This window comes from Anser anser (assembly GCF_964211835.1).
Source record: "Anser anser genome assembly, chromosome: 12".
Lineage (NCBI taxonomy): Eukaryota > Metazoa > Chordata > Aves > Anseriformes > Anatidae > Anser > Anser anser.
The window spans coordinates 21,554,179-21,576,895 of record NC_139733.1 but is presented as its reverse complement, the minus strand read 5'-3'; the positions used below and the strand labels follow the sequence as shown (position 1 = coordinate 21,576,895).

General features: G+C 41.0%; 1 protein-coding gene across 3 annotated transcripts in view; it reads right to left on the bottom strand.

The window, feature by feature from the left end:
• LOC310880372 (contactin-4) overlaps positions 1-22,717 on the bottom strand; it is a 300,385-nt gene that overhangs the window by 248,061 nt on the left and 29,607 nt on the right. For all 3 annotated transcript variants that reach the window (XM_083796070.1, XM_083796077.1, XM_083796071.1), the window contains exon 2: positions 13,894-13,938. The gene's annotated coding sequence lies outside the window, so the exon portion shown is untranslated. The remainder of the gene's footprint in view (positions 1-13,893; positions 13,939-22,717) is intronic.

Here is a 22,717-nt window from a genome sequence, read left to right as displayed (position 1 = left end):
GATACCTCCTAGAACGAAGCCAGTTACCTTTTGTGTCCCATCTGGGATCATCTGCATCCCCACAGGCACAACACGCCAGTGTACTGATTGCTGAGCAAGGACAGTACAGGAGCCAGCCTGACATACAAATCAAAAGGGAGTAAAAAATTATTAAAAGTAATAAAATAGCTCCCAGCCAGGCAAAAAGTATTCAATAAACCCAATGCATCAAAAGCACTGCTGGGTTCCTCAGCCATGAAGTTTTGCGCTTTTTCTTCTGGACAAGCCCTGCTCACTAATCAGCTCCAGAACTGGCTCTTGGTTTTGCCTTGGGTCTGACTACACGAACTGAGGGACCACTTACATTTGTACTGCATATTACCATGTCACCAAGCTGTTCAGATCTGCTCTGCTGGGAGGCTGTCTCATTCCAGGAATAGAAATTAATTAATCAGTATATTTTCCACCCCCGTGCCAGGAAAAAACATCTCTGATTAAAATGGTGTACTGAAGTTTTTTGCAATCACTGCCGACACGACTATTGATTAAATGAAAACCTTCTGAGCATTTATTTTATAGGTGTATTTATTTCATTTCTCTCAAGCTCCCTTGTTTTAATTAAAGGGTATATATTCTAGACACGCTATGACTATTATACATTGAAAACACCTTTGTAAATCTAAGGCATCTCCTTTTTGAAATGACTGCGCTACATACATGACTGAAGCACTTCACTCCCAAGTTTAGATCCTTAAAACTTCAGTCCAGTGAAAAGTTAGCTTTGGAGGTAAATACCAAAACTTAGCACTGATGCTCCAAGTACATCCACAACGTTGCTTCTGGGCAGGAAAAGTGCTTCATGCATTACTATGCTGAAGAGCTGGCACATCCATACGTAAATCCCACCATGACCGCACGCTTGGCAGCGTTCCCCATATCCCGCTTGGACTGGGCTCCCCATCTGTGGAAGATTTCTACCTAATAAGCTATGCCTACGGTGAACAATGGGTGCTATTGACTCCCTTTGAAGACACTGACATGAGAACCACACTAGCTGAGCCTTCATAGAAAGACAAAGCAAGTTGAGATGTAACTCATGAAATGAGTTGGTGAATTCAAGGACCACCGATCACCCTTTCTGCTCCAAAGGCACTAGAGTACTCAGTGCTAGAGACTGGGCTACAGCTTGATACATCCTCAATAGTCCTTCTTGGCTGGTTTCTCTATACAGCCTGCTGACAGAGACCCCTTTTCTTCAGACTGTGGTCTGACTCCCATCAGGTATGGGCCTTAAGAAGGTAGGACCTTAAGGGGGCCTAAAGTCTTCAGCTGCCTGTATCAAAGGCATTCCTGACATGGACAGTCCACCCCACACTCTATCCAGAGAGAGACCATGTTCAAAACTCAATGCTAACACTATTCCACTCGTTAGGTTTTTTTCCCCCCAATAACTAATATGAATGTGTAATTAAAGGCCTGTCTTGCGTACATTTGCTGGCACAAACTGAACTCCAAGACTTTCTGTATTCCCTAATGGTTCATACATCTAGAAAACACCAACTTTATCTGCTAGACATGCCAATCAGTGTCTCTTTCATTAAAATATGTAGTGAAATTGCAGGTCAACTTTTTGCTGAGGTCAACTTTTGATATTCACCATAGGTACGATGCATTCTTGGCGCATTTCAGCACCAGCAAGCAGGGAGCTGCTGGGCACTTGCTCCCACACTCACAGTGCAGGATGCAGAGTACATTTCTCCCTGCGCCACATTCCTGTGCTTTTTCTAAAAAGTTATTTGCTTTCCCACATCTCTGCTACTACTGATTCATGAAAGTAAGGATTGGTGTTTCCTATCGTATCTTGCCACAGAAGTGAGCCATTAACCTGCCAGCTCTTCTCATGTTTTGCGCTCCTAGGAGGGCTGGACACAACCATTTTCTGTGAGGATGAAATCCCGCTGCGTAATTCAGGGATTATATCTCTAATTAGCAGAATAAAAAAGATTGACATCATACTTGTCCATGCCTTTTCGTATCTCGCTGCTTTTCTCCATATCGCTACAGAGACAGATGTTCACTGATTCATTTTCAAAATAAGAGATTAATTATCACACATTGTTACAATGAAATCATGGTAAATTAGCCCAATAATTACAAGTTGCAAATTATCTGGTCAGGTCTGATAAATGGAGATCAGCAGGGAGCTTTATACACTCTTCAGCCTACGTACCTGACACTGCTTGGTACTCCTCCTATTACACATCCTTTGGAAAGAAGCTTCATGTTCATGTAACCCTTCAGCCAGTTTGCCATTTTCCATTAACCTGCCCAAACTGCTCATCTTCTAAAGAAGCCTAGAACATTTTCAAACCTCAATATGCATAAATTAGTGGTACTGTATAAGACAACCCTAATTTATGCACTCACTATGGACCCAATTAGTTCTTCCGTAACAGAACGTCAAACAGATTTTCTTAATAAAGCAGAACATATCATATCTAATATTTATATAATATGCAGAGTTTTAACTTTGTCACTTCACATTACTAACCCCAGACTGAGAAGGGGATTCTGAAATTGGCTTTTTCTCCATGAGGCACTACTGGCAGAGCATGAGACAGATGATCGGTTTGGACAGATCAACATCACTCCAGCGCAGCTAATCAAGTGGCATGGATTTACATCAGCTGAATGCACAGCACATCCAAGATGCTCTCGGGAAGGTCCTACAAGCCTCACAGACAAGAGCAGCCAGAAACTTGCAGGGAAGGCTCCGAAAGTTTACCCTCCTCCTGCACATAGCAGTCCTGCTCACTTCTTCGCACATGGGGCTACACCTTAGTGAGCAGCAGACAGCTGCTAGGGATGCTGTTGACAATGCTGTGAATATTTAATTCCTTCCATCCCAGATGGTTTACTTACATGGTTAAAGCTGAGACATGCCTGAATGCTTGCAAGCCGAGGCTCTATTAAGATAAGTGAGGTGACATGGTGAACTGGGAGGGAAAAAGTGATCGCATTTGTGCTTCTGATATTACTCAATTAAGTCAGCAACCAGAAACCTTGGTAGATTTCCACATGTTGTGATTATGCATCGACATATCTATATCTGCAACCTGCTTTGGCTATCTCCCATATTTTGTCACTTCAAGTTTAGGCTACTGTGACCTGCTCTGGTTGGACTTCACGTAAATCCATTTGCCGAAGGACCATCAGCAGCCTGCTTCCATTTATGCTAAACCTCCTGCTAGTAGGTTAAGTGCTGCGATCCCAGAATGCACAACTCTCTGCAGGTCACCACTGTGGGTGGTGACTAAGTCCTTCCTGGCTGGTTTCCTCTGTTTGAGGAGTCTTTGAAAGCTTCCCAGTGAAGGGAAATCTCCTGACAACCCAAAAATAAAGGAGAAAAGATCAACCTTTTTTTTTTTTTTACTGGGACTGAGCAAGTATGTTTTGTGACTAAAGCCCTTTTAGCTCCATAGAAGCTTAAAGGGTTATACCTTTGTTGATAAAGGTGATGCCTCTAAAAAGGTCTTAAGAACTTAACAGCCAAATGTAGCAAGATTTGAATGGAGTTTTTGCCCGTGTGGAAGAAGTCTTCCCCCCGTGCAAACAGCATCAGAGTGCAGGAGGTACCACTCCCCACTGGCCAAAACTCAGGTTGGAACATGAGTGAACTCTGGTTTGTACAGTTAAAAGTAAACAAGCATTTATGAGATAAAACCCAATGCTATGTAGATAGCCTAAAAGATCAAATACTTTGTCTATGAAGTGTCCACAAGCTGGTCCCAGGAAAAAGAAACGAGTGGATGACTTTCTCTACATCCTTTCTGAAAGTGACAATGCAAGATATTGCCATCCCACATGAAATACGCTTACAGTTGCTAGGAGTAAAAGCAACACATCTGATGTACAGTGGCAGAATGAAGAAGTACACTAAGTCACTTCAGATGACAAGCACAATATTTGTCTTTTTGGTATTTATTTCAAGCAGATTAATCAAGATGAAATATTTTGATATTGATGCATATATTACCCTCATTCTTCTGCCTAATGACCTCCCAGTTAATGCTCTTATTATAAAGTAAAATAATTACATAAACATTTTAAAACAGTAGCAAAAAGCTTTACATTTTCATACCCGCAAGGAAAATCCCACAACACTGGAAGGGCAACAGGATCTCCCTGAGATGAAGCTGATCCAGGCAGAGCTTGCATTTTCCATTACACAAATACCAGGGATCAGCCTCCCAGACCTGTATATGATCCAAAACCCTGAACAAAAATGTACCTTTTGCTCACGCACATTTTGTTTTAAACATACAACTATACTATGAAGTTTGGCATTTCTTAAGCAGAGGGCAGTATTACATCAGTAAATGGTTATTAAAGTTACCTAATCTACAGTACATGAAGTTACATTTCTGCAACACAAGGGTACGTGTTCCAGTTAACTGACTTTAGATATATACATAAAGTTCCGTAAACTGCAACTATATTCAAGTTACTGCAGGAAATGACACAGAATAGACTTCCAGTCTTCTCCCCCCTCCCCTTTGCTATGGAACAGTAAAGGAATAAATTGACAACAAGACTTTGACCAAGTCCATCTCCTAACTTCTTTCCCAAACTTACTCCCAGAAGGTTTCCTCATTGTACATCACAACTACCAGTTCATTAAATATAGATGCAAGATGAACACTGTCCACTATTACTCTTTAAAACTGCACATTCCCCTGCTCCTCATGGACCTGGCACTCCACTAACAAGAATAACTACTTTGAGTCTCCCTTTGATTCCATGATACTCTGGTCCTTTTGGCTCCTATAATCCCAAAGCACTCTGCTGATGCTGCCCCTCTTAATGGAAAAGTTGGAGCTGAAAAACCTGCCAAGAGATAACATTCACCAGCAAAGCCTCAGCCCTAAAACTTTTCCTACTGCTTTGACATTTGTGTAACATTCAGAAGCTGCTTGCTCACACAGAGTCGTTATTCTCCACCAGTGAAGTACTTCAGACGGAAAGTATTATCTATTCCTAACTGACATCTTTCGCTAAATGGAACATTTAATTAATTTGGTCCGAGGCCAGTCTGATCTCTTCTGCTTGCATGAAGACAAACACAACTTGCAACTCTTTGGCACCGTTCCTTCTCCTCCCCCTTAAAAAGAACTTTAGTTGTTTACAGAACAGATACAAGAAAATCCAAGCTGGTACAGTGACACATCATTAGTTAAAAATACACCACGGCATAAAGAGCTTTAGAACAGAGATAGCGCTGGAATGCAGAATTATGCAAAAATGGCTTAAGAAAGAAAATGAAAGTTCTCTGGAAAGTGATGATTTTTTGCCATGGGTTGCAGCATAGGAACAAAATGACTGCAGCCGCTTTGTGTATAACTATAGAAAGCGAACTTGCTACAATTAACTGAATTAAATATATAATACAAGGGGTTATAAAATTATTTGAAATGTACTTATCTATAAAAGGCAGATAGTAAACACATGGGAGAAGGGGACAATCTCAACAGAAAAAAATCCAAAAGCCTACAGAAGTTGCATGTCACTAACCAGAGACAGGCTTGCATAATGAGTGGTTTGTGTGGTTTACAGCAAGTTGCAGAAAACACTAAAGACGATCAAATGAAAATCCAGCAGAGTTGACAGCATCTCCTTGGGAGACTCACTGTGCAAAACCAGAGTTCCTTAACATGCACGCCACATTTACCATCAGGCAGATGTACATGATGAATTCTGACAAGACAGTGTAACACTGGGATGCCCAGACTTACTCCAGATCTGCAGTTCTATCTGAAAACTGAAGCAACTTCCCGATCTGAGCAACACTCCACTGAAGAGCATAGTAGCACACTGTCTGAAGTTATTTGCAATGCGGCACAACTGCAAGCAGCTGTAAGAACAAGCAGAGGTCTGCATTTCTGAGAGTAGAAAGATGTGGCCAGAGGACTTTCCATAAAAAACACTTATACCTGGTTAGAAACAAAGTTCACACTAATTAATTAATTGGGTGTATAGTAAAAAACAGCAGATGAATTTTAATAAGGTAGCACCCATCCCTTCAACACATGCCACAGCCACAAGCCCTTCTGGCCTGGTACACAAAGTCACACATTAGCTGGGATCCTGTCTCTGCAGGAACAGCTGAGACTTCAGGGCCTGCATACAACCACATCTATCCCCAACTTGTGTAGCTTAATTAAATGGCAATGGTAATTAGTGCACAACATGCAAGTCTCAAACGTGCTGAAGAAAAAAAATACCACTAAGTGCTGGTAGATCTTCAGCTTCTTAGCACCTCGGTGGGGCGGGCAGTCATCCCCTTTCATCATCCTTGTTGAAAGGGAAGCCTAGCCAGGCTGATCAACATATCCCCATTACAAATTGATAAGGAAGAACATAGCCAGCTGTAAAGTGGTAGAAAGCACAACCAAAGGCAATGATGAGGCAGAGACCTAAAGAGAGACACGGGCAGCTTTCATATGTGGTGGTGGGAGCCAGGAGCACATTGGTGGGTCTCAGAGCAAGGTTGAGCTGAGTCAGACTAAATATGAGCTGGCCCAAACAATTTAGGATGCTTGGATGCTAATGATCAGAGAGCATAAGATCAGGAGGTATAGAAAGAAATTATGAGCAGCATATTCTGTAGCATTTACAAAAAAGAAAATTACATTGTCATTGGTGAAGGCCAAAGTTCATGTTGAAGTGTCATAATGCACAGCCTACTGCATCCATAGTGGGGTATACCTTTTGAAAAAAGTCATCTAGAAAAAAATGAAAGATAGCTATAGTGATATTTTACAGAGGGAGGGAAGAGGTGGCTCTAATCAGCCTCTGACAAGGTGTTTTGATTTTAGAACAGACTGGCAAAACCTAAACAAAAACCTATCAGGACGCATGTGTTCAGCATGAAAATGTTTCTCCCCCCATCTGCTTCCTGTGGAAGAAAAAAAAGACTTCAAGGGGCGTGCTGAAGATAACACGTTGTGTATCAAAGCAGGTGATACGGTAGAATCGTGGCAATTCCTGAGGAATGGCAGGAACGAAGATTGAGAGGAAAATGTGAAAATAAGGCATCTTTAAACTGCTTTGAAGTGGGGCCCCACAAAGCTGATCCAATTCCCGTGAACTTCACTACTAGATGAAATACAGTTTACTGGCTGCATGACTCCATCCTCTGGAAATATTGGTTAGTCAAACTATTGGAATAACTACATTGTAAGTTACAACTAGCATATACCACTGTATACTCAGAGCTGGTAGTAAGTCACAAGCACAAAGGAAGAGAGACCTAGTGGTAAGAGTGCTGCAGGAAAGAACAGAAAAAAAGGAACTGTTTCATGTGAAGAGGAATGAAAATAGTGGTTGTGAGAGAAGTAATAACTCCTGAAAGATATATATTTTTTTTAAGAAGTGGCAAGGGAGCTGAAGATGAGAAGTGATAGAAACAAAGACCAGAAGGGATTACACACTAGGGGCAGAAGAAGAAATGATTCCTTCTTTATGCTGCATGGTATATGAGCAGCGTCTGTCCTCAATAACTACTGAAATAGCATCTTACAAGAAACCTTGGAGCAGGGCAGTTGAACTATATCTTTACAGATTGCTCTACAAGTTCTACCAATTAAAAAAGCAATTTTGAGAAATTAAAACAAAATGCATCTCAAAGTAAGAATACAAAGATGTTCTTCCTAAGATGATATTTAATATATACAATGATCAGGTTCAATGAATTAAGGAAACAAAGACCTTATTTTCTTTGTCAGTAAAGACATTAACTTCAACTGTGCTCGAGTAAAAGAATCAAAACTCAAAATAGACTTCCAAACTTGCCCTAAGGAATATTTCTCATTCCTTCAGTTGGCAGACTGATCATTTGAAACAATGCATCAATTCACCAAATAACTTGGTTGGGGCATGGGATGCAAAAACACACCTAAGACCAAGACAAAAAGATTTCAGTAGTAGAGTAAGCCACACTAACATCTTTTTGCAAAGCATCATTTATATTTTGTATGGATAAAGTCACAATCAGGTTCTGATAAACTACACTGAATAATTTAAAATTCATTTTTTGTTTTGCAGATTATGGTCTTCCAGAAGCACCTTAATTTCTGTGTTTGATTCTCAAGGGGGGAAATAAATCTTTTAAAAGATGACAAAACAACGATGTGCTAAAAGGAGCCTCTGCTATTTTATCCAAACATTAGTTTGGTTTTGACTTTGATTTCTAGCCAGAGATTTTTTCCCATAGTGGTCCAGCACCATGAAACTGAGCAGAGAACTTGCATAAACTGGTGCAGTATCAAAACTGGCTGCAATCATTTCTTATTTTTTAGTTTCAGCATCAAAACTCATCCGAATATTTGCTGACTCTACTATTTTTTGCCTTATAAATATTTGGCTTAAGGGGCACACGAGATGCAAAATTGGTGTACTTCATTTGCATTTCTGTAAGTAAATGTTTAACACTCCGCTAGTCTGAAATGAACTTCCTAAATGTTAATTGATGCTATTGAAAGTTGCTAAGGGCATATTCAAGGCATTTCAAACAATTAACAAAAGATTTGATAGCAAATAAATTACTTCTGTAACAGCCCAAGTTATTGCCATACCTGTTGTACCACCTGTAGCAAGAAACTTTACTTATTGAACAAGTATAGTAAATTGTGCAACTTAATGTGACTAGAGGCAATGCTCATCTCAAACCTGATTTTTTCTCACTGCAGGACAGGACTCCTTTTACGGGTGTTTCAGACCATTTTTGATTTCTGCCTTGGATCTCACTGTTGAAAGGAGTTGAGGTTATTCCAGCTGACGTGTCACTCAGCCCCTCAAACACCAGAACCACATCTTGAAATAATTCAAACAAAATCTAAAATGAAGCTTATGCTTGGCAGCTCCCAAACCTGTAGGCCAGGCTGCAGAAAGCAGCTTGAGATGACCCCAAAACCTGGGCTGGGGGCCCTCAGGCTCCTGGACACACTCATGCCAAGCATCCAGAAGTCCTGCTGTCCTCCCTTCAGTACAGCAGGCCCCTGGAAGACAACCATTGCCAAAATCCTACGAACAAGCTAACAGGAGGTAGAAAAGGTTTTAAAGAAAATTGGCTGACAGTTATTTCTTAACATCTGCGTGGATGGAGCTCTCTGCAGTCAGATCACTAGCCAGTTATAGAAACAGGAAGAAATCAAGGAAAAAAGAAAAGCATTTCAAAAACAAGTGATGTGCCCTGCTTACTCATTCTAGGCAGCACCTGAGTGCACTGAGAAGCAGCAGTTATTCCATATTACAAAATCCACAGGACAAAGCTGCTCTGCTCAGACACATCCGTACAGTGGAGCACACACCATGCCTCCCTTCCTATCCTCCTCCCCTGCCTCTCCATTTATCCCAAGTCTTCTTTCCAGTCCAACCTCAAAATGTATGGAAAGCTGGGTTGAAAAGGAAGAGATCAAGTCTCCTTTCTACAAATCTGTTTAATGCTTACTGCACATGGGTTGTCATTGCATTGCCATTGAGGAAGGATCACTGCAGCTGTCTTGCTAAAGCTGTGGCTTACCTTCTCAGCCTTTCATTCCTGTGTGCCGCACACCTTCCAGTAGGCTGCCTCCAAATGCTCTCTCCCTTGCATTAAAAGCCTGAGAAAATAACTTTCCATATTTATAATTGCAACAGCCATTGCTCCAACCAAACAACAGATTCTGCTTTCAACTTTGCTGCACCACAGGGCTTCTGCATGGTTGTGTTCAGACCTCTAACACCTGAGAAAGCTCTTTCATGTTCATTTTGATGCTGGATGCTGATCAAACTGCTTGAGCTGAAGAAATTCTCTCAAAAGGACTTTGTAGCTTACAAATGCTTTTTGCCCTTGTTAACTACAAAACATCGAGTATAGAGACATGGAGGGTCTAAAATTTACTCATCATGATATGAATAGTGGATGAATTTGGAGTTCCTCAATCCCAAGGAGGTAGATACGATCTTCAAATAACAGACTGGCACAGGTCCTACAAGGAGCTATTCTCTGCCTTTTAAACCCATGCGTTCTAACAAAGGGAGGCTTTTCTAGCATAAAATGCTTCCTAAAAGGAAATTTTTGAAGGGGTAAGAAGTTGTTTTTGATTTTAAAAGCCCAGCCTACATCCACAGTATCTGTAAGATAAGTACGATAAATGTCATTGAACTAGGTATCTTGGGCATTATCTTGTTAACAATTATTTATCCACAAGGAACTTTATCGTGTTCCTCTTCCTTTTTGCAGGATAATGCAATGTGACACTTGATTCAGAATAACAATCTACTAAAAAATGCAAAATGCATAAAGAGCACGCAGAAGTCCAAACTCAATAGGTGTGTTGGGAAAAATGCACATGTCCGCGTAAACAGAGGATCATGTTCTGCAGAACTGTCATTCCAGCATTTTTGCCAGAGCACTACACTCACTTAAGTATCCCCTGGGGCATCAACCATCAGGAGATACAGGATGACAGATGTACCATCCCAAACAACAAATCCTACTGTGATTTTAATTGAATTGCAGCAGCCATTTTATGTTTTGCAGAGCCTCTAAGACTCTGCATTGCTTACTTGCTTCCAGTGATTCAGCAGTTTATTTTTCAATACAGTAATCCCTCCTTAAGACAGTTTCTCTTTCCTTTTAAGCAGTGCTTTGACAGCAGCTACCTATATCTTTGTTGTTTAAGGCATTCTGCCTTTTTTTTTTTCTAAATAGAAGTAGTTTATCTCAGACATACTTTTGTTCTCAGACTCAACCATTCTTGCATCCATTTGAAAGCTCAGTCTTCTAGCAGTTCAGGTACTGTCTTCACAACACGCTGTTCCTCTATACATAAGCTGACCTGACTACAGTATTGGAAGTTTAAAAAGAAACTGAAGGAAACCTAAAACCCAGAGGATAAGAAGCAGTGACACCAGCCTACAAATATAAGCTGTCTTTGAAATGTTCACAATATCTGGAAAATAGATTTATTCTTCAATTTACAGGGGACTCCAACAAAACTGCCAAGTGGCTATTTTTGTTTCTAACCAATCTAAAGGGTGCAGAAAGTTCAGCTAATAGGCAAAAAGACAAAATAGGCAAAAGTGACTACCTGCTCTGGAAGACGCAAGTCCTGGCAGTGTGGAAGTATCAGTAACTCAGAATCAAGGCTGATGCATCTTGACCTACATTAGCAATGGCTTAAAGCTTCCTGTTCAGTTTAGGGACCTTTTATTAAAGTAATGAACATTTTCAAAGTAGCATCCTGGCAGTAAGGAGCCCAAGGAAGGAGAGTTATTTTCCTTGGATCTTGACAAGCAAAGTGATGCCTGGAAAGCAGACAACTCCTGTCTTTGAAGGAGCAATCTAAAAATTAGATACAGCAAGCCTATATTTGAGTAATTTGAGTAATTTATTTGAATAACTCACTTAGAAACAGACCCACAGTTCTTCCAGTTGAACAAGTTTCCAACTGGAACAGTGGCAGTTCTTCAGATTCATATAGCCAACAGCTACAAGACAAACATGCACACAAGACAAAAAGGAAACTATCACTTTGGTGCCGAATGCCACTGGAAGAAAAACCTTAATTTTAAGCCCTTGCATAATTAACTGTTACATAGACTATGAGGCAGAAGTTATACCCATTATAATTTTATTTCCTAGAGCTATTGCCCATCCAGCACACTCAGTATTCTTATGCAGAAAAGGATGTTTCTGCAGCACAACCGTAGACTGTGTCTGCTGGTAATATGTCTAATTAAAATACACTAAGCCTGGTTGGTGAATACAGCACAGATGCTGCAAGCTTTCTAAGATGACCATTTGCCTGTAGCTGTTTTAATTACCTTGACAGGTAATAAAGTAGTATTTGATAATTACACTATTAAAACACACAAATGTTTCCTTTCAAATCTATACTTACTGAGTCACTTACATACACATCCAGTTCTGATTTCCCAGACAGACCAGAAAAAGCCTTGGCTTCCTCCTTGCCTTATGGCTTTGCAATGACCACACACTGTTAAGAGCATGGATTAGAAAGCCCTCCCCTCCCCTCGAACTGAAAGGTGTAAAAAAATCTGAATTTACAATCCTCATAAAAGTACAAGTGCAGGAACATGTAACCCCCCACCCCACTTTTCTAAAAACAACAACACACTTTGCTCAGCTTGTTGAAGGCAACATGCCTGTTCTCAAGGCATGCTGCTAGGCAAAAGCCCTGCTTATCCTCTTAGCATTTTTAATACCACTTGACTACAAATGCCACACAGGTTACACCACAGAATTGAGGTATTTAACACATTTTGATTACATTTTGCTAATGAGAAGTGTTTAGCAAATAGTGAGTTCTGTAAACAGAATGCAATTTCCATTCTTCTGTCTGTAGTGGTGACATTATTCACAAGCCATCACTACTATGCATATAGTTGCCTGCTCCAGTCCTTCACACTTACTATCAAACTGGCATTTAAGGATTTGGAATGCAGAACACAAGCCTGCAGCCTAAAAATAATATCCCTAGATCTGATCCTGCACTTCTTATTCAGGTTCAATTAATCAGGGTTGCCTAACTCTTCAGAGGTACTTTTCATCTGCAGATTTTGAAAAAGCCTTCCAAATGCAACGGGTATCAGAACCTCCTGTTTACTATGGGAGAACCATAAGCAAGATTTGACCCAAGAAAGGGCTTTGAGGCTAATTTAGGAGGACTGTCCAAAGGTATGAGAAGTGCATTATTCAAAGTTATCTTTTATATAAATAAGCCTTTCCTTGCAGACCACTAGAAAGTGATATCAAAATTTATCAGTCTATGAACACCTCACACAGAGAGCTTTGCAAGTGTAAGTCCCCTGTTGAATAATAGCTTACTTCATCTAAAACAGTAGTTCAGTTTGCATTGCAAACACCCAGCACTGAGATACCTCTGAATTACTCAAAGAAAAAGAATCAAGATACTATTTTGATAAAGCATCTGTAACCTCTCCAAACAGATAGACCAATAACATCGAAAATTACAAAGGAAACCACATTTTTAAATATTTCATTGTAAACTCTGGAAAGGTTTTGTTCTTTTGTGATAACAATATAATTCATTCTCAAACATATGCTGTTCTTTGGCAACAATTTTATCTTGGAGATCAACGACGTGGAGCCAAGATTTGAGAGGCAAAGGCAAAGTAGCAGGGATGCAAAAGAAAGCCCAGTCTTCTGCTCTTGCCTGGACCAGGGCTAGACTCTGAAGCACAAACTATCACACTTAAATTTGTGTTTAACACTCATATTATTCCAGAAAATAAATAAGAGCATTCAGGATATATAGGACAAAACCTACCTCAAATAAAAATATTGATTCCTTTGTACTTTCAAACAGATACCATTAAGATATTTGAGTTTCAAAAGTGACAGTTTTGATAATTAAAATTTGACAGTCTTTTGATAATTTAACTGTAGAGTCATTCAATGATTAACTAAACACCAAGTTTGAAAAAATCTCATTACAAAAAGAGACAAACCTGAAAGTGCTCTGAGATACCAATCTCCTTTTGTAAACTGTTTGTTCAAATTAGATACCTTGTTTTAAACAATGGCATATTTACAGAAAGTTTTCTGAAGGCAAGCTACTCCATGTTTTCTATAAATCTTGAAATATAAAATTGCCTAAATGCAATATGCATCCGGAGGAATTTAAACAAAAATTTCCACCGACTGGTGGAAAGTAAAGAATTCAAGAATTAAACAAAACCTACTCTCAAGGTACCGAGAAACTCAGGGACAGATTCTGTAGTCTCAGGCACAAACAACACAAAGAAAATCCAGACATTTAATGCAATTGCTTTAAGACCATATAAAATAGTATCAATAAATCAAAATTAGTATTAAAGGACTGTTACCTTCTCCAGTGCATGATACGTAGTCTTCAGTCAAGTTTCCAATACCTGAAAGAAGTAATTGATATGGAAAATCACTTATAGAGATACGTTAAGTCATTACATTCTTTCTCATCCACATTAACTAATTTTGCAAAGAAAGAAGCCACCTTTGATGTTTAAGTTTGCTATTTTCAAGGTACCACAGGACAGAGCAGTGACATGGTTGGGTACTCTGTAGGACGTTTCCACTCCTGCCTCGCAGCTCGCTGAGCGCCCTGCAGCCCAGCGCTCCCTGAAGGCACCCCACAGGACACCGAGGGTCAGCAGCTCCGCCTGGGGCTGTCTGAACCTTCCTTCTCAGCTCTGTCTTCTACAGCCAGAACACTTTCAGCCTGTTGAAGCCTCTCAGTGAATCCCCATCTTCCCCAACCACACAATGCTATTGGCCTCACAGGTGGCAGAAACCCCCAGGTGCTCCCCATTTCTGTTGAGGGCAGAAGATGACAACCCAACATAGATCCCAGAGAAAGGGCTGAAGCACAGCCATTTCCCACAAAGCCCCAAGTAAAACCATTAGATAATCCAAATGACTAATAACAATTTGAAAAGTGGAAAAACAATGGGAAACTATTTCAATACATATTTTTATCATTTTGGTTTACACATTTGGTAGCTGGCTATGAGACAAAATACATACAGCAGAGTCAGGTGTTTATGAAACCACAATTGCGTGAGCATCATAACAGAGCAAGAATACAAATACAAGATTTTTTTGCACTATTAACACAACACAGATACAAGAAGGACGAAGAAGTCTTGCATTTTGCCTTAAGACAAGTGTTTGGACACCCATTCTCCAACCCAGTGGTTGTTGGCTGTACGAGAATCTCGTCTGAAGGGTTCACACCCAGCAGAGGACCCCTCCTGCCTTTGGTAAGTCTATAAGAGTTGCTGTCAAAGTCCCTGAGAACACAAAAACCTTCCATGCCACATGCCCTTATGAGTTTTGCAGTTGGAGACTGCGCTGAAGAATTTTATCACTGTTAGTCTACGGGCACATTATGGCCTCATTCAACAAATACAGACCACTCACAGGCAGCTGGGAGTTTTCAGTAGGGACCCGGCGCACCAGTTTTCAGCCCACACTTGAGTTGTGCTCACAAAGCGAAAGGAGTTGCAGAGCGGCTCACCGCATGCGGCACAGCACTCGCTGCCTCTGGGATTTACTGGAGGGAAGAGCAGAGGCCTGCCGAGCAGCACCTGGGATCCAGCACCGGGAATGGGGAAACACATTTGTGGGGGAACAGGCTCCAAGGCAGGCAGCGCCAGATGGAGCCCCACTGAAGCGGGCACAACACCGGGTGGAGTGGATAAACATTTGACGTCCGGAGCTATGCAAATTAGACATCGGGAAGAGTGAAGGGTTTCATACCTATCAAAATATTACCGTATTTACTGTGACTGTTCCACTCATCACTACAGTTGCAAAGTTTAGAACAACTCATACGAGAAGTGCTCTGACACCAACATCCCTGTGTATTTTTTAGATACCTAAGAATCCATCCCTTGCTGCTGAAAGCCAGAAAATCCGTCCAGTTTTTACTTCAAAAATTCTGACACTCTCTATTCTTGCCTATCCATCTCCAGCGTATCCCTCAGCTTGTGCGAGCATAAAGGCACCGAGCCAAAGCAGAGAAGAGGTTTCCTTCAAAACACCTGCCACATGACCTTCAGAACTGCATTTGTGTTTTTTAAATTCCCTGTCATGCTTGCATGCATAACTGAGCTCAGGGTTTTTTTGGTGCTCATGTGGGAGACTGGCTGGATAAAATCATTTCTCTTCCCCCACAATCCCTGTGCACTGAGCACCCAGCCTCCCCCGCTGCTTGCTTCGGTCGGAGCCATTCACACGCGATGTTACTCAGGCAGGACACAGGACCTCCGATCTGCCCACCAAGTGCGTCGCATACCGAATAATCTGAGGTAGCACAGGCAGGTGACACCAGTTAAAATCTGCATTACATCTTCTAATCCTCTGATCAAGCCAGCAGCATGTACATGCTCAAAGCCTTCAGACCTTGCAGCTTCCAACAACAGAAACACTTGCGTGGACAATTTCTTACAACGTTTTGCATTGGCACAGAGGTGTAGACTTGAAAAACAGGGAATAGGCAAATTCAGGACGTTTTACTTTCAGTAAAGTATTTCATCCTGCAGTAATTGCACAAAGCTGAACATGGCTCTTTGTAGTCACGCATTTGAGACTGATTAAAGTAATTGTACTTTATCCTCACAAGCAGCACTGAACCTGGATTTCCAGGCTTGAAAAGCTAAAGCATTTAAACTACATTACCAACAACCATTCAGCAGTGCCCAGGCAATTTTGCTGAATAAAAAACCTCCCACAGCTTGGGGGAGGGTTGGCCATAGCTTCCAATCAATTCAAATGCACACTTCCAATTCAGGTGAAGAACAGACTGAAACAGGTACCAGGGGAACAAGCAGCGCTCTCCCCTAGGTGACGCTATGGAAGGCAGCATGCTAAAAACTGGATTTAACAGCTTCAGTATTTTCTGCATCCCTTGTCAACAGAAGGATTTGAAAAAAAGCATTGGAATGCAGATATGAAGTTGTCTCCAAAGGAAAAAAGCAACAACCCTCTTTTAATGTGGCTCCCCAGTCGCTGCTCCAGTTGTTCTCAAAGCTGAGACTTCCAAAAAGCCTAAAAAGAAATTCAGCTTTACACTACCCTCATTTTCTGTAAAAGAGCAGCACATACTTCAAGGGAAAAAAATCACTTAAGAATAGAATAGAGGCACCACTTCGTTTCACAGAAATACTGCATAATTGCACCAAAAATCTACTTTTGCAGGTAAAGACAGTTCTCTGGGAGCTGGCAACAGAGAACTGATGAGAGCCTGAAGAGCTGATCTCATCTGCTGCCTGCAGACAGCCTCACACAACACTCCACGCTTAGCCTGACACACTAACAAGACTGAGCTGAAAGAAGCTATCCCAAAGAAAGCTGAGGTGCCTTTCACACCTGGAGGTTTATCATCTTAATACACAAATACTGACATTCCTAATGCACCTGTCCCCAGAGTACTTGCACAAGACAAGACTACACAGTAAGGGTAATAGTTCTGCGGGAGACAGTCAGCCCTGGTCAATGGCAAGAACATTACTGATGCATCAGGCCCTGAACCCCCAAAGTTTTCCTTTGGTCACTTCAAAAACACAACTTATATGGTGTTTTTTCTTTTTTTTTTTGTCCCCAGTTCTATTCTGGGTTGATTCAGCTAGCCTACTCTTGCACAGTTTTGCATCGCCTGCCAAACCAACAGACTAGTCTTGTCCTGTTTTCCCATCTTCCAAATTTACTATTTTTAAGGAAAGCTTAAATTGGGATACTATAAGATTTTGCATCTGTCTCTGCTTCCTTCCAATCTCAAATTAAGCACTCCAAAAACTCTGCCTGCAGATCTGTCTTTGCCCCAAATCCTCTAGGTACTGTTTAAGAGCTTTCCCTGCTTCTGTTTTCTAATATGAATTTGACATCCTTCAAAGTTTTCGTTCTTACTATAAAGACAATATTCTTCACTTCACAACAAGCTAAAGAAATGTGATAACCACAAGCCTGCTAGCCCACGGGCTTATTAATACAGGTTATTAAATATCCAAGTGCTTCTGAACCTGCTCTCTCATTCAGCGGTGCCACCAACCTTCAAAAAGAAAGCGTTCACTGCAACTGTTCGTATTGCTTTCCCTATTCCTGCTCCTGGAAGGCACTCAGAGCAAACCCCATGCCACCCTTCTTTGCCCTAATCCTGGCTCAGCTGCCCTCTCAAAACCAAAGAGGACATTAACTCTGAAGTGCCACCATTTTCCTAGCTGTATCACTGGGCAAAAAACCTCTTTGTGGGACCACTTGCTATCAAGCATCAGCCACATCATTTCCTTGCTGAAGCACATCTTGCACACCAGGAAACCCAGCTTGATTCAGCCTCATCTACCAGCTGCAGCTGCTGCAAGGGGCAGCCCTTCCTCAGCAACATCTGAATCCTTGGCTTGCCTCCTGTTCCCGAATTCAAACATTGTTATTAACACAATAGATTGATGACAGGAGCTAAACAGAAGAGAGTTTTCTGAAGCTGAAATATAAATCCAGTATTCATTTGTCGCAGAAACATTTCCTGTGCATTTAAACATTGTTTAGCGAGTCAGCCAAAAGCATTTTTCAAGTGTAATCTATCTCATGCAGAAAAACTCAAAAAGCCTAATCACCATCATAGCTCTCCCAGGATTTGATAGGTTTAGCTTCAAAGTAAAATGCCATCAAAATAGAGATCTCATGTAGTTTATTGTATGAAAAAAGTGAAAATTAAATATTTCAAAGTGTTATTTTTAGGTAGCAAAATACCTTGTCTCATCAAGTGGAGAAGAGCATTACACATTTATATTGGATTTCTAGGCTTTAAGGCAATTTGTTTGATGCCATTTGCTTCACAAATGAAAAGAACATGACCTGCATGACTGCATATTGATAATAAAATAATCTTTAGACAGCAGAATTCTTCAGAGATTGTCAAAGAAATCTCAAAACGATTCACCAGCTGGTTCATAAATTGAGCTCCTAAGCTGCATAACCCTTAGGATTGCCTGTTACTTAAAGCAGCCTTCCTGCTGCATCAGAATGGGCTCAAAACACACAGCTTACTGACCCCACACAGGGAAGAGGCCCATGTATGTAAAAATACTCTTTCAAAGTCACATAGAGATGCAAGTGAGTAGTCCATACAACAGTAAAAAGCCCTGGATAACTACAGGAGACTGCATTTAGAGAGGATGATGCGTTCATCAACTTTCTACTTTAAATGCAAAGTAATGAAATGCACGAGGTTGTTTTGCATTGTCTGAACTGCTGATTAAGAGATCCTTTGCTCATTTGCGTACAGTGCATCAACCGAGTCACTTACTGAAGGTTACTAACAGAACACGTCAGGCTCTGATGACAAAGGGAAAATTCACTGTGAATAGTTGGTTCTTTTGCATCTGGTTCCTCATTACCCAGAGGTGTAGCTTTGCCTCCGCAGTCCTCTACAACTTCTTTTCCAAGCACCAAAAGGGGATGGGTTGTACCAACTCTTTGCTGACAACCATGCTTTATTCACCATAATTGTAAACTGCAAGTGTATAGTCTTAATTTTTAATGAGATGTTAAGAGCCCATGCAGTAGCTCTAATGCTGTACAAGGTCCAAGTTTAAGCCTTCACCCTGATGTTTCTCCCCAGGGAATGGAGGCAGGCTGAGCTCTCCACACCACGTCACTCCCTGGTCACTTTTAAAGATCAGCTCTGCCCCAGACTTAAACCAACAGTTTCTGAAACACCAATGCCAGTCCACCACAGCTTTACAAACACAGATGGGAGCTTCTGATGCTTCTGCATTTCTGCGCTTTTCCAATTTCCACTTGGTGACTTGTGCAGCTGCACCTGGGCAAATACCCACACAGCTGAAGGACAAGGCAGAAAGGACATTGTTCAATGTCATATCTGAGCGATTCCTTGCGTGAAAGAGCAAGCTGAAGTTAACAGGCTATTCCTACCAGAGAAGGGAGTGGACCATTAGTTCCCCTTCATTTCTTGCTCCTATCACTCTGTTATATTAAATCTTCTTTTACTGGGATTGAAATGCCAGAAGCCAAGATCATCAGTCTGATCAGGAAAAAATCTCTAATCACTTTAACCAATTACAAAATACCAAACAAGAAAGGTCAGTGATGAAAAAGCATCATGCACTGAGTAATTAATATCTATAAAGCCCGTAATAATTAGCAGCCTTGATTGTTGATTTCTGCTTTGCGTGTTTAACCATTTTGTTTTTATTTGAGGTGACAATTTAGTGTTTATTTGCAAGCTAAGGGTGTATTCACATAGTCCCCTGATTGCTGTAAATGAAGGCCTTAAATATTTACTGCTAGTAAAATATTTTAAACTTTTCGCAAGATTATCTTCCAATATTCAGCAGTGTGAGATTTTATGACCTTGTGTGTTGAGGAATAATCTTCTGCAACAAGACAAAATGGATGCACGCCCACAGTCTATCCTTGCTGGAGCTACAGCTCCATCACCGTTAAATTGTTTGTTTTCCTTTTTAAATTTGTTCCTCATCCTTGCAAACCAGAAGACATTTCAGATCGCCTACATACTCCGTCAACACCATGTTCTCCAAAACAAGGTCTTTTGCTTTCTAAGTTGCTTTCTTATACAAATTGCCAAGTTACATAATGAGGTCACAGTGCACAGATACATGGAGCCTGCACAGGACTCTGCAGTTAAACATATCCACACGAACCACATAAAATACACATCTCCTGGTGCTTAGCTTCCATTCTCTTATAATAAAGCAACAGAAGACAGCAAATAAAGTCAAGTATGAACTAAACACCTAACAGCAGGAAAAAACACAGCGGTGAAAGTAACTGAACAAAAACTTCCAGGTCTGAAATGAGCTCAGTGAGTACATGCCAAACACAAGACAGAGATCAGACTGTCCCCCACCTGTGACAACTGAAAGCCATATACAGAGTTAAAACTCCACAGAGGTGGAGAAAATCTATGTTTAATGCACACCTTGCATTTTTTTTTGAGGGGAGGAAGGTATACAAATAGGCAAGTCCCAAAAAATAAGCAAGACTGAAATACTTTTGAGCAAGAGATGTACATGAAAGCCTCATAGATGTATTACTTGTAGCAAACACACTAAATACTAACTGTAAAAATCAGAGAAAAGCTTAACATACAGTAGTAAATCACTTCCTTTAAATTAATTTTATAACTTGATTTCTCAAATCTAAACAGAAACCATAAGGGACCATGACAATTTTTCCCTCCAGCAGGCAGGCTGCCTCTTCCCTTTTAAATTCCCACTCCTGCAGCAACACCATGCAAAAGAACTAGGGAATATTTTATCAATTAATTCTCTCAGAGTCACTAGGTTATGACTAGGGGGAAAAAAAAAATCTGTTGCAATGTAATCTATCTACATTCAGAAGCACAGAAAGCTATTAGTCTGCATCCTAGTGATACCAAGCCCTTCTCATACAAACAGTAGAGCAAGCTAAGCTACCCAGACTTGACATCTGTCAAAACAGACCAGGTCTCAAGTAGTAATTTATATGGGTAGCTTTCTTCCTCTCCTTCCACTGGTTCAATTATTGCAGCAGTATCATGAATAAATGGTATTATGTTCAGGGGAAATTAGAAAAAAGGAAATATAATAAGCTTAGGATTTGCCTAAGATCCCTTCCTTTTTTATTTTAATATACCTATAAATTGCTCTCCTTCCATGCATTGTATTCTGCTGCTGTAAACTTACCAGTTCACCAATTTCCTCCTAATTCTGATTCACCTATTTTGCCATAACGACCTCTCCGTTACTGAGCCCTGTTCAGCTTAGTTGGACAATTAACTTGACTACATTAATAGATGTACAAAACACAGGAAAACAGCACGTACCCTACACACTGGGTAATCTATGATTATTAATGAATTTAGCTATAAAAACTAGCATGTGAGGAGAAGATTGTGTCCTTGGTGACCAAGTGAAGTGTGGTCATGCCTTCACATTATGTTTGTATATACAATTTTTATTTTTTAATTTGTTTTTGAACAAGAAGTCATTTGCTTATGGACTCAACAGTCCACCTCATGTAAGCCAAGCAATCGCCTCCTTCCATGGGCAACAAAGCTAACACCAATGGAAAAAAGGCTGAAAAGTTCCTCAGCCATTTTGGTAACAACACCATTTTAAATGGCAGCGAATATAAAGCACAGCATTTTTCACTGCTGTGCAGTTCTCTTCTGTTCTTAGTAACAGGTACTTCTGCCTTGATCCTTTGGCACCTGACACTAAAACTCAAGCAAGAGCTAAGGCCGTACTTCAGTAAGAAGAGCACATTAACAGTGACATGCTTTTCAAAGGCTAATGCTCCCAGCAGCTTGTTTTGATGGGGTGACAGTCTCTTAAGCTGATGCAGCCCACAGGGTAGAGGAGGGACATCAAAGAGGTGCAGCTGGAAGCCACAGCCAGACCTGCTCGAGGACCGCGAATAACCCCAATGGAGAAGACAAAATCCTGTTCGTGAAGGTCACAGCTGAAACGTGGCAACAGTAAATGTGTGAACCGGGATAAAAGACTCAGCCAAACACTCAGAAATTCAACCGTGTAGGCAGAACACCTAGAAGAGCAAGGCTGACCCTGAGCAGAGTAAAGCAGCACTGGATCTGACTTTGATCCTGCTGATCTCATGTTCTCTATGTTGGCCATAGGAGAATTACAGCACAGCGCTACTGGTAAGGGCAAAGCATCCAGGACCACAAAAAGTAAATTAAAAAAAGAAATTTGGATCAAATTCAAAACAACCAAACTTTAAAAATAACAATGTTTTAGGGGAAAAAGTACAAGCTTGCAAATTCTTTCTCACTAGGAAGCAGAAGGAAGCCACTGCCTCCCATAGGTGAGTGGAAACATCACCACAGCAGGGCTCACATTAACAGAAGTGCCACTGCACCAAGATGGATGAGCTCAGGAGGAACAACAAACAAGCTTTGCTGTTTTTGAAACCTGTACAATTGTTCTCCATTTAGTTGGTACAGAGCTTGAAACATTCTCGCCGAGGCGATCGGCTCCGGGGCAGACGCTTGCTGCAGCAGAGCGGGGGATCAAGGTGGGCAGGTTTTTTTTTTTTTGTGGCATGGAGGCCTCTCGAAGCAGCTGAGGGAGCTGCCAAGCCCCGGCAGCCCTCGTGAGGGAGGTTGAGGAGCTGCAGGCGGAGCCATCAGCA